This window comes from Passer montanus, unplaced genomic scaffold (genome assembly GCF_014805655.1).
Source record: "Passer montanus isolate IOZ18808 unplaced genomic scaffold, ASM1480565v1 scaffold47, whole genome shotgun sequence".
NCBI lineage: Eukaryota > Metazoa > Chordata > Aves > Passeriformes > Passeridae > Passer > Passer montanus.
The window spans coordinates 6,187,853-6,201,295 of record NW_024369596.1 but is presented as its reverse complement, the minus strand read 5'-3'; positions in this window follow the sequence as shown (position 1 = coordinate 6,201,295).

Here is a 13,443-nt window from a genome sequence, read left to right as displayed (position 1 = left end):
GTTTTCCCCCAATGCTTTTTAGGGCAAAGGGAGTTTTCCCCCCAGTGCTTTTTAGGGAAAGGGAGTTTTCCCCCAATGCTTTTTAGGGCAAAGGCAGTTTTCCCCCAGTGCTTTTTAGGGAAAGGGAGTTTTCTCCTAATGTTTTGTAGGGAAAAGGGAATTTTCCCCTAATGTTTTTTAGGACAAAGGGAGTTTTCCCCCAATGCTTTTTAGGGAAATCCCCAAGGCTGGAGCTGGGGAATATTTCTCTTTCCCTGCTGCCAGCAATTATCACAGGATCCTTATCTCCCAAGTTAACAGAGTTACAAACAGGGCTGGGGCTAATCCTCCTCCTGCCCTGCAGCACCCAGGGACACCCCAGCCCTACCCAAGATAACATTTTCCATGGGGAAACAGCTTCCAGAAGGGCTGATGGCAAAATTGTGCCAGGATTAACCTTTCCAGACCCCTCTTGGAGTTTGGAAAGTGGTTGGGGATTTTTTTCTCGGAGATGTCAGGCCCAGGAATAAATAGATGAGAGAAGTTTTCCAGCACTCGATGATTCAAATCTCCTTCCCTTCTGCTTACAAAGGGTTTTTTAGGGATTTTTTTTTTTTTTTCAGATGCTTTTCCTGATTTCAGCGCAGATTCTCAGCAGAGGAGCTGTAAATGGAGGATTAAAACTCTTCAGTAAACAACGCTGCTCCACACACACTGGAGAAGATTTCCAGGTGATATAACTCCACCAACGTCAGCAGGGATGGAAAATCCTCGTCAAGAGAATTGCAAAATGAGCAACTGCTGGTTTAAAGTCACTGTTTTACTACCAAATGATGAAACAATGGCTTTTTAACTAATTTGTGTGGTTTAAATTTGGCTTTTAAATGCTTTTTTTTTTTTTTTCCCCCCCCCAAGCTCTGGAGTCTGAGCCATCCTGGCTGCCCTCTCTGCTGCTGGCTGACACCCGGGGCTGGTTGGGTGGGCAGGGCACCTTTAGGGCTTACAATGAATAATCCCAAATTTCCCAGAGAAAACAGGACCCCACAGCACCGAGCTGCCCCCTGCTCGGAGTGCTGCCCCCGAGGCAGCTGCATTCGGGGGCTTTGAGCACTTACCCGACTCCCTCCACCCCACAGCCCTGCCTCCTGGGGCTCCTGGGCTCAGCAGGGACCTTTTCCAGGCTGGACTGGCCCTGGGGATGGCCCTGCCCACCACTCCAGTGCCCCAGGGATGGGCAGGACCCCTGAAAGCAGCAGCTGAGCCCTGCTAGCAACCCCCTCCCCAAAACCCATCCGTGGGTTCAGCCCCACCTTGGAACAGCTCCAGGAGCAGTCCTGCTAGCAACCCCCTCCCCAAAACCCATCCGTGGGTTCAGCCCCACCTTGGAACAGCTCCAGGAGCAGCTCCAGCCCTGCCAGCCCACCCAGGAGCTCCCAGGAGCTGCAAGATGTCCCCAAGAGCAGCTCCAGCCCTGCCAGCCCACCCAGGAGCTCCCAGGAGCTGCAAGATGTCCCCAAGAGCAGCTCCAGCCCTGCCAGCTCATCCAGGAGCTCCAAGGTGTCCCCAGGAGCTCTGAGGTGTCCCCAGGATCAGCTCTGGGCTGCTCAGCCTCACCCCGAGGAGCTCCCTCGATCTCCAGCTCTCTGAAGCCACCAGGCAGGGCTGTGGGAGCAGGGTTTAACCTGGGCAGGGTTTAACCTGAGCAGGGTTTAACCTGGGCAGGGTTTAACCTGGGCAGGGTTTAACCTGGGCAGGGTTTACCCTGGGCAGGGTTTAGCCTGGGCAGGGATTAGACGGGAGCAGAGCTAAGCCCAGCCTGGCAGGGTGATGGAAAGCAGATGCTGCCCTCATCAGCCTTCGGGTGCTGAGGGCCTGCTGGGAAAAGCAGGAGCAGCTCCTGGAGGATTTCTGGTGGGAGAGCATCCCTGGGAGCTGGAGGGCAGAGGGGGAAGGCAGAAACCCCCAGGGAGCAGGAGGGAAGTGAAGGGGGAAAGGGAAATAGAGAGAAAAGGGCACAGGAGGATGGGGAAGGCACCAGGTCCTCCACAGAAGAGGCTGATGGAGCAGCACTTTCCTTGTCAGGAGGAAAAATTTCCAAAATAGATTGGTGTTTTCTTGCTCTTCCCTGTTTCCCTTTCACGAGTTTCCACCTATCCCCAAAGTCAAAATCCTTCCCCACACAGCACATATGGCAAACAGGGCCATTTTTAGGATAATTCTTATTTATCCTGAGTATCTTCTTTTTTTAAAAAAAATAAGTCAAAAAATAAGCTTACAAAAATGTGGTTTAGGTAAATGGATTTTAAAAAGCCAGGGAAAGGGTTGTACATTCTGTATAATTTTCTGTTTTGACAATTTTTCCTGTCTTCCAGGATAAACTCAGGACTCAGGGAGCTCCTGGCTGTCTGCAGCCCCAGAGAATGAGCACGGATTTAACCCGGCAGGAGAATGGATTGCAGCCTGGGAATGGGGGAGGGAGCAGCTCTGGCCCCGCAAAGGTGAGCAGGGAAAGGCTCAGCTCCTTCTGCTGGCACTCCCACAGCTGCAGTTGTCTCTGCACAAGGTCTGGGTGATCTATTAAACCTCTCAAATCAGGATTTAATTTAGTTTTAATAAGACAGTTTGGGAGATGTTAATTAAATTGAGTTGTTAAAGCCGCATGGGCTGGACTTGGCTGATACATTTCCTTCTTTATTAAGTCCATTAAAAAATAAGGGAAGATAGAAGGGAGGGAAAAAAACCCATTTGGATGCAGCAGCACATTCAAAGAGTTTCTTTTTCCTTTGTTGAATTGAACATGTGGAGATGAATAAACACCAAAAACCAGGCAGGTGAGCTTGAACCCTCCCAAGATCAGCAAGGCTTGGCTTAAGGGTGAAGACAAAATGATGAAATCCACTGAACCCAAGTGTCCAATAGATCTCTGCACCCTTAATCCCAAAATTTCCTCCAAATTCCATCCCTACTGCTGGATTACCAATGGGAGTGCTGCTGGATCATCTCCATCCATCCACACTCCAGCAGGGAAAACTACAGGAATGCAAGTTTTTGTCATCTTACCTAATCAGATTTTTCTTACCTCTGGCAAAAAGTGCTTCTGGGAATGTCTTCAGCGGCAGGAATTGTCAGGGTGATTGGGTTAAGCTGAAGAAAAACTCCCACATGCCTTAGAAATGACAAATATTTTATTAGCTGGAAGTGTAAGCAGCTCTAATTAGCTAAGCAGGCCCGAGTTAATTGATTTATAAGCTTTAGAGGATGTAATGCACTGGTGAGACAATCCAAAGCGTCCTGGGGAGGAAATCCATCCTGCACTTCCCAAATTACCCTGTTCTTTATGTCTGGGCTCAGCACAGAGAGCCTCTGCTCCTGCCCTGAGGACTGCAGAGGATGGTGAACCCTCCAGGTTTTATCCCAGCTCTCTCCTGCTTTATTCTGGAATTTCTCTGGATTTTTTTCCTTTTCCAAAGCACCTCTGGCTATTATTTATGGTGCATCAGTGCTGGCAGCTCCTGCCCCCTCCCTGCCAATGACTCCTAGTTGCCTTTGGTCCTTCCCCACCCTTTTCTGCTCAGTGCATGGATGGAAAGGGATCAACAGCACCAGGGAAAAATCCTGGGGATCTTTATATGCACCAAAGCTGGAAAACACAGGGAAACACTGTGAAATAACCCAAGAGCCCCTTCTTTCCATGCCTGTTCCCTAAAAAGAGCTTTGTGCTGGATTTCTGATGGCTCCCAGTGCAGACCCCCTCTGCTGACCCCTTCTTATGAGGATTAAGCTCTAAAAAGCAGAACATCTATTAAAATTTGTATTAATGAAATGTATCCCTTGTGCCACACAGGTGTTCACTTTTCCAGGGTGGAAAAGCGTTGGTTTTTGGCTTCCTCCTTCCTCTGTCGAGGTCAGGATTGAAGCTCTTGATAGTTCGTGTTCAGACTCAGGTGTTTGTTATTTTTATCAATGTTACAGTCTCACAGCAGTGGGCTCTGCAGTTCTTCATTAACAAGCTACAAAATGGCTAACTGTCTTTCTCTACAAGACCTTTTAAGGCTAAATTGTCCAATTAAGAAATAACACCTAAATTATTTTTACTTTTAGCCCAATAACCAACCCACCTGTGCCCGCAATGTGGACTTTTCTGTCCAATTACACAAAACCACCCAAACCTGTGGAGAAGAAGGTGAAGAAGAATGAGAAGGAGGAAGAGAAGAAGAAGGAGGAGAAGAAGAAGGAGGAGAAGAAGGAGAAGAAGAAGAAGGAGGAGGAGAAGAAGAAGAAGAAGAAGGAGAAGGAGAAGGAGAAGAACCAGCCTCTGCTCTACAACCTCCATCTTGCTCTATATATATTGCTCTATTCTAAACCCTTAAGCTCTAAGTTTCCCACCCTGTGATGTCACACACTTCTATTCCAACCCCACACCCACAATCCCAGTTCTGTCATTCCATTTTGGAAGCTTCTCCACAGCCTCAGGTCAATGCAGTGTTCTCCTGGGGGTCAGAGTCTGTCAGCACAGAAAGCCTGAAATTCTCAGCAGCCAGAGCTCCAACAGAAAAGATCCTTAATCCCAATGGAATTGCTGGGGAAAGGGAGGCAGGAATGGGACAAGCTCTCTGTGGATGCTCCTCATGCCTGGTGGCACTGCTGGATTTGATGGATGTACTCCCAAGGAATGTTGGATTTAAGCAGAACATTTCCAGAGCCAGGTTTTGCAGGAACAATTGGAATTCCACAGCCTCAAGCTGGACTTTTCCCAACCTGCCCAGAGCCACCAAGGGTTTCTGTTGATGTCCCTGTTCCCTGGGGATAACAGGGAGATGCCAGTCCTCTCCTCCCAGCCCTGTTTATCCTCCCATCTCAACAATAATCTGCTTATCCTGGTTCCTCACAGCCTGGATGATCCCACAGGGAATAAAGGGGGAAAGGCTCAGGGCTTGGGGAACTTTCTGAGAGGGCTGGTGAGGAAAGGACTTGGATTTTCCTGGTGCAGGGAGAGATGATCTGAATATAATGAGAGGGAAATTCCCCTGCCCATAGCTGCCCCTCACCAGGCAGTGAAACAAAGATCTTTCCCTCTCCAATCCCTTTAATTCTTGTTTTTTCAGATGTTCCATGTGAACATGATGGCCACAGAGCAGGGATGCTTTGGGGAGTCTCCTCTGGACATGGAGGAACTGTGGGGTTTTTCAGTCACACCATCATTGTTCTGCTTCTGTTTCCCTTCATTAATTAGGGATGGAGTTATGCCCCTTCCCTGGCAGTGCCCAAGGCCAGGTTGGACAGGGCTTGGAGCAGCCTGGGACAGTGGAAGGTGTCCCTGCCATGGCAGGAGTGGCACTGGATGGGCTTTAAGATCCCTCTCAACCCAAACCCGCCAGGATTCCATGGATCTGTGACTACAGACTTCAGGTCAAGGTAGAAATTTTATTTTTCTCCAGATGAGGGAAGGAATCTCTGTCTCCAGAGAGCTCATCCATAGAACCAGGACCATCCACTCTGCTGGGGGTTCTGCAGGGGCTCACCTGGAAAGTCCAAAGTGGGAATTAATGCAGAGAAAATTCTTGGCATAACCCCATGGTGGAATCTTCCAGCAGCCTCCTGGCTGCCATCTGGATGGGACGTGGATCTCCAGTTTCACCTCCACCAATTTCCCGGCTCACCTGAGGCAGGTTGCCAGCACCATCCTGCTTTTTGCCCTGAGAAAATCCAATTTTCCTGCTGGGAACTGCCCCGTCCACCCACGCCATGGTCCTGGATGCCCCAGCTCCCCAAAAGCACTGCCAAGGAGCCCCTCCCCAGCTGCTGTCTGGCAGGAGTTCTCTGGGGGCTGGGGGTGATGCAGGGTGGGATTTGTGCTCGGTTTGCAGTGCCTGGAGCAGGTCTGGCACAGGAGGGCAGAATGCCAGCCCTGAGGAGCTCCAGCCCATGCTGGCACAGACTGTGGGTGGGATGCTTGGATCGGGGCCATCAGCTCCACTTCACAGACACTGACAGCCAGACAGGGGCTTTCCATGGAAAATATTTTGCTTCAGAGTTAAAATAAAATTAGAAAGTAAAAACTAAAATCTGTTTTTAAAAAAATATTTGTTTTACTTAGGAGTCCTCATTCTGCCAAAACCAACACATCCAAAACCATTCCAGGAGCTGTTTGATCCCATCCCTCCCAGGGATCAGGGAAACCTGTGGAGTGCATGCCCCAACCTTCAGCTGGGCTCCCGTCCTGCTGCCATTCCCTATTGTATTTACGGGGTGCCTCGACATTGGAAGGAAGGAATGATGGATCTGACTTCATGTTCTCAGAAGGCTAATTTATTATTTTATGATACTAGATTATATTAAAAATACTAAACTAAACTATACTAAAGAACACAGCAAGGATACTTACAGAAGGCTAAAAAGATAATAATGAAAACTCGTGACTCTCTCTGGACTCATGACACAGCTTGGCACTGATTGGCCATTGAGTCAAAATAATTCACATCAGAAACCCAATGAAACAATCACCTGTTGGATAAACAATCTCCAAGCACATTCCAAAGGAGCAAAACAAAGGAGAAGCAAGTGAGATAAGAATGGTTCTCCTTTTTCTCGGAGGCTTCTCAGCTTCCCAGGAGAAAAATCCTGGGCAAAAGGATTTTTCAGAAAATATGAATGTGACAATTCCCAGCAAAGGGAATTCAGATCCTTCCATGAAGGCTGGTGCAATCCCACTGCCTCTTTTATGTGGGATTATTCTTGTTATTCATCCCTCTCCCCATAAATAATGTTAACAATGACCTAACAAATTAGACAGCACATTTTATTTTTGTATTAAATATTGACTAACAGGAGCTGCATGGAAATTATACATTTTTTCCCCAAAAAATCCATTTAGGGACCAGATCTGAGCCTGGACATTGTTTGGGGGTCACAAAGTGTTTCAAGGGCGTAGAAGAACTTGAGATACCCCAGATTCTATTGCCTGAGCAGTCCCAGGACAAATCCCAGGATTTTATTTTTGTTTTAAATATTGGCTAACCAGGGCTGCATGGAAATTTTAATTTTTTCCCCTATTTTGGAGGGGGGGAGGGCGGGTGGTGGAAATCAATGTTTACAGGCAGTTGCCCTCTCCAGATGTCCCAGTGCCAGGCGAGCTGAGCAAACACTGAACAACCCAAAACAACACTGAAAACCCCCAAAACCTTAGGCTGGGCTCTGGGGTAGGAAACATCTGGAATTCTGTTCAGCTGGCCTGTCAGGGGCTGATAAAGGACAAATGTACAGTGACAGCCGTGGGCTCTGCACATCTGCCAGGGCTGCAGGTGGGATTTTGGGGGGAATTCTCCCTGGAAGGGCTGGGAGCAGGAAAACCCCCCCAAACCCTGCAGCTCCGTGAGTCAGGGCCATTGTTTGCCTGCACGTCCGAGGGGAAAACACGCCTCGAGTTCCTCCAGGGATGGATGGAGGCCACCAGTGACGTCCCAGCTGGAGTGGGCTGAGGGCTGGGGACAGCAGCAGAGATAATGATTTCTGCAGCCTGGGTTAATGAGAGGCTGCACTGGGGGTTTCCTGCAGCGCTGGCTCCACCCGGCTCTGCGAGGGGCAGATTAGCGCTGGCACGGCTCCTGTCTGCCTTTGGTGCTTGCCTTTGTTCCACTGCCGGGACAGCGACCCCTCCGGGCTGCCCAGGCTGCTGGTACGGGCTGCGGTTTGGCCATGGGGTACCCTCTGCAAGCCGGGGGGTTAATGCTGGCTCTGCTCACCACAACACCTGGGAAATGGGATAAATCACCCCCAGTGCCGTGCGGAGGGACCAGGGTGGGGACCGGCCACCCTTCTGCCCACCCCGCTGCTCACATCTACTGAGAGCAAGCCCTGCTGTTGGTTTGCTTCCTTTTTGCAGTTTTCCCTCTTTCTAGCACAAGAAAAACACCTTTTCCCTCCGCCTTGTCTCTCCCTCTGCTGGGACAGCACCGTGGTGAGGACTGGGGATCCCTCACACTCATCCACCCGAACGAGCAAGAGCCACTGGAACAGGGTCAGGACTGAATTTCTCACCACACCTTTTCCCATTAAACACCGAGCTCGTTTTTGTCAGCCTGAGCTTCAGCCCTGCAGCAGAGAGGAGCCCACAGCCCATCCTGTTGTGGCCCAGCTCTGTCACAGAGGTCACCACGGGCTCTTGGCAGGCCCAGATCTGCCCCTTGCCAGCGCTGATTTACCTCCCCCAACAATAAAATCTATCTGGGAAAAAGGTCTCTGCTGCTGGAATGAACAGTTCCACACACAGGATCAGCACAGAATGGAGATATTTTCCACTTTTTAAAATACAAAACACAAGGCTTGTCTGTGTCAAGGCATGGCCATGGCCTGCTGAGCTACAACACTGCCTGTTCTAGGAGATAAAAAAATCCATTTGGGGCCCAAATCTGAGCCTGGACATTGTTGTGGGGTCACAAAGTGTTTCAGAGGTGCAGAACTTGATGGAAGCCCAGATTTTATTGCCTGAGCAGCCCCAGGACCATCTCTCCAGGGTTTGAAGCTGAAGGTGGCAACAGCAATAGGGTGTCTTAGAGCTCATCCTGGATCAACCCAACTATTCCCAAACTCGAATGTGGCTTCGCTGGGTCCATCCCAAGGAACCTCCTTGCAAAAGGAGGCAAAGCAGCACCAGGGCTCGGATCAACCCAACTATTCCCAAACTCGAGGGGCTTTGTGGCTTCGCTGGGTCCATCCCAAGGAACCTCCTTGCAAAAGGAGGCAAAGCAGCACCAGGGCTCGCTCTGAATAGGGTGTGACCAGCAGGGTGGCCAGTCCCCACCCTGGTGCGCTCTGCACTGCTCGGGGATGATTTATCCCCGTTCCCCAGGTGTTCTGGTGAGCAGAGCCACCAAGCCGTGGCTTGGCAGGAGAAGCAGAGCTGTGCAGCTCCGGCGGAGGGGCCGGCCCGCTGCGGCCCTGCTGTAAACAGGAAGGCGCGGAAGCGGGAGCGGAGCCCGGCTCATCCCGGGCTGAGCACACAATGCAGGCCCGGAAAGGGGGATTATAAATACCCGGGGTCAGGGCCGGGCTGCGGGAACAATGGGCAGCGGGACGATGGAAAAGGCTGCAGGGGACGAGCGGGGCCAAGGCCGCCCCGCCGGGCGGGGACGCAGCTCAGCCTCAGGCCTTGGGGTGCAGTGGTCTCTGCAGGGTGATGGGGCTTGTGGGGTGATGGTGTTCCCAAAGCACCCGTGAGCCCCGGAAAGCCATGGAATGCTGGAATAGTTTGGGTTGGAAGGGCCCGTTAAAGGCTGGGCTCTGCAGGGTTGGGTAATTCAGCGCGAGCTGGGGTTTGGGTTGGGCAATTGCAGCTCCCCACTGCCAGAACTGGGGTTCCCACTCCCTTCTTCCATCCATGGGTGCTGGTTGGTTGTGGAAGGGGCTCAGCAGAGCCAGTGCCTGGCTGGGTTTAAATTCCCACCAAGGTTTAATTAACTCTGAACATGCCAATAGGTTGGGGAGGAAGGGGCACACCTCTGCTCCACCGGAGCCTCCCAGCACTTCACAGGGACGCCTGAATTTATCCAGGATCCCCAGCCCGGGAGTGTCCAAGGCCAGGCTGGACGGGGCTGGGAGCACCCTGGGAGAGGGGAAGGTGTCCCTGCCATGGCGGGGGGTGGAACAGGGTGAGCTTTGAGGAGCTTTCCAGCCCAAACCATCCAGGATCCACTAGGACCTTACATCAGTGCAAATTCAGATAGAGGGCTTTGGGAGCTGCTCATGGATGATGTGGACAATGGGATTTGCTCTTGCCAGGCTGAGCGGAGGCAGCAGGGCTCAGCATCCCATGGGATTTTCTGTGCCCGTGCTTGCCGAGGACACGGTGCTGCTCTGCTGCCTCCCCAGCCCCCGGAGCCTCCTCTGCTCCAAAGACGTCAGAGGAAGCGAAACCCCGCGGAGATAAACCCCAGAGCGGGATGCTGCGGGCCGGGCTCGGGGGAAGGTCAGCCCCAGCCCAGCAGCGGCACCTCGATAACCAGAGCGGGTCAGGGCCAGCAAGAATTCCAGGAAACATCCTGGCTGCTCGGGATGGCTCTGCAGGGAGCCCGGCCCCTTCCTGTGCCCTGTCCCCGCGCTCCCGGCACCGGGATGCTCCAGGAGCTGCTCCAGGAGCTCAGGGAATGGCAATTCCTGCGGGTGCGAGGATTTCCCAGCCCGGAGAGCCACACCGGGAATGAAATTCCTGAGTGGATTTCCCACCCCAGAGAATCATTCCAGGAATTCCTGCATGGATTTCCCACCCTGGAGAAATGGGAATGGGAATTCCTGCGTGTCCGTGGATTTTCCACCCCGGAGAGACACTCTGGGAATGGGAATTCCTGCATGGATTTCCCACCCTGGAGAGACACTCTGGAAACGGGAATTCCTGCGTGTGTGTGGATTTCCGACTCTGGGAATGGCAATTCCTTTGTGTGCATGGATTTCCCACCCCAGAGAGACACTCTGAGAATTCCTGCGTGGATTTCCCACTCCAGACAGGCACTCTGGGAATGGGAATTCCTGCGTGGATTTCCCACCCTGGAAAGGTGCTCTGGGAATGGGAATTCTGTGTGTTTGGATTGCCAGCCAGGAGAGGCACTCCAGGAATGGCAGCATTCCCTGGGACTCACGCTTCTGCTGGAAGGGCTCTTTAACCCCCGGCTGTGATTTGGTTGGGGCATTGCTGGGAGCATCACCGAGATCCCCATGAGTTTGGCCCTGGGAGTGCCCAAATTGAAGTCAGGAATAGGGCTGGGGGCTGCTCTGCTCTCTGGATCTCCCTCCCCCATCACTACTCCCACTAATATCCCATTTCCCATCTCGAATCCCTAATGGTGTCCCCGAGGAGCTGCAGGAGCTCTTAGTGCTGTCCCCTGGGAGTGCTCAGGGAGCATTCAGAGGGACAGAGGCTGCTGCAGGCACAGAGACCAATCGGGAATGACAGATAAAGGCTGGGATAACATCTCCCGACATCCCTGCTCCATCCCTGCTCGATTCCAGCCTCTGTGTGGGCTGGGAAGGCAGCCCCTAATCCTAGGGCAGGGCTGTGGGGCTGAGATCCCAGGCTGGAGGAGCCAAGGCTGTCCTTGGCTTCTTCTGGGAGATATTTAAGCTGCAGAGTTGGGGATTTGGGAAGGTTTGGGTTCAGAATGTATATATCCCTGTTCCTGGGCCTGGAACACCCCCAGGCGCCTCCTGGGGACCTTCCCTTCCCTGTTTGCTGAGCTGAAACCCAAATATCCAAGAGAAGGATGGCAGGAAAAGCTGTTTCCTTCCTCATTTCATGGAAAAAGAGTTTAAAAAAATCCCAGTAGAACTGATTGTCACCTTTCAGCCCCAGCTCCAGGAGGGTCCCGGGAGTTATCCATGGCAGCAGGGTCACTGTGAGCTGAATTCCAGCCAGGGAAAGGCAATGACATCCATGCAAGTTGTATTGATCCCAAATAACTTCAAACAGGTACAAATGTGCCCAAAGCAAAATATGGATTATTAATAATGAAATTGGCAGCTGCAAACAGGAGCTGAAATGGGAGAGATTTGCTGTCACAGGAGTCTTGGAGGAGCCTCTATATAAAAATCCTCCCAAATAACTGCTGGGACTTTATTTTTTTTAAAATTATATTTTTTGGAAGGGATCTAGTGATGCACAAGCAATTTTTAAGGTACTGGATATTATGATAAGCACAAGGAAAGCACCAGCATCACTTAAAGCACTTTCTGGGCCCTCTAGTGGTGCTGGCTGTGCTGAAGGTCAGCTCTGCTTCCCAAAATAACACCAAAATCCCAGCTGGAACACTTTGCCTGCTATCTTCCCTTAAACTAGGAGAAAAAGGCCAAATGTCTCCTTTTCCCTTCTTTTCTTAAAGCACACTGATGGGAAGAGCTGTGAATCCAACAGGTTGGGATCTATCTCCTACACTTTTTGAACCAAAATCAGGGAGTGAAACTCATTTTATAATTGAAAAGAAACCTTTTGGAAACTCTGAAGGGGGAAGGGAAACTGGGCTATGCAGGACCAGCCTCTGTTCCCAACCTTTACTTTTCCCACTTTCCACTTCAAAGGAAAATGATGTTCCCAGGAGCTTTGGAAGCTCTGAGGAATGAGGGATTTATGAGTTTCTTTCCAAGCCATGTTTCTAAAATAAATAAAGGTTGAGTTTGGTTGCAAGTGGCAAAATATTTGAGTTTTATTTCCTGCCTGGAAGCTGCAACTGGTTTAACAAAGGGGAGAAGGGGGAAAGGTGACTTGGAAAACGCCTTCCTTGGGGGTTTTGGAGTTAAAGATATGATAGACATATATAAAATATATGATAGCAGTTAAATATCCATATAAAATTGAGATATAAACAGATAATAAGTATTCCCCCTCTGCCACTCTGGCCATCATATCCTATCCCAGTTTTCATGGGAAACACCCAGTTTTGTTAAGGATGGCATTTTCCCCCAAAAATTGTCAGATTAGGCCATTTTCTGACCCAGAGATGGGCCAAATGAGAGGCGTTTTAAAAACTGCTATTCCATTTTCAGGCTCATAGGAAGGGTGAGACAATACAGATGTTATAATTCACACCATCACAATCAGAAGCCAATTATTTCTTAATTGCAACACACTAGATGTGGTCCCCAAAAATTGTCAGATTAGGCTATTTTCTGACCCAAAGATGGGCCAAATGAGAGGTGTTTTAAAAACGGTTATTCCATTTTCAGTCTCATAGGAAGGGTGAGATGTTATAATTCACATCATCACAATCAGAAGCCAATTATTTCTTAATTGCAACACACTAGATGTGGTTTTTAGCTTATCAGCTTTAACCACACCATGCTGTAAATGCCTTAAAGCCAATAATCTAAAATTACCCCTCGTGGGTCCCACTACAATGCATCTTTCATAGTTGTATTTATCTGAAGTATGCATACAGATGCACACTATGAGAACATTCTGTGAGGCTATGAGAATTCTCTACAAATCCATTTCCCACTCAAAATAGCTGTTTCCAGGGGCTGCAGGGCAGAGGCAGCATTTTGAATGGGCTGGATAAGGATTTGGGGTGGCTTTCTGTGCCTCTTCCCTTCTGGCTTCTCCACAGCCATGAGGAGGGTGAGGGTAGGAGAAGAGGATGCAGGGACATTTTGTTGGCTATCCAAGGGAATAACTCCCATGGAGATATACAGTCCATCCTCAGAGGGACTTCCCAAAAATTCCTTGGTGTCACATGGATTACCAGCCCCAAAGCCCTCTCTGGTGTGGAGGGGTTGGGGATGAGCACACTGCATGGGCTGGGTGAGTCCTCAGCAGCTTTCCTGGGTCTGGGGGAACAGGACCCAGGGAATGGCTTCCACTGCCAGAGGGCAGGGCTGGATGGGATATTGGGATGGAATTGTTCCCTGTGAGGGTGGGCAGGCCCTGGCACAGGGTGCCCGAGCAGCTGTGGCTGCCCCTGGATCCCTGGCAGTGCCCAAGGC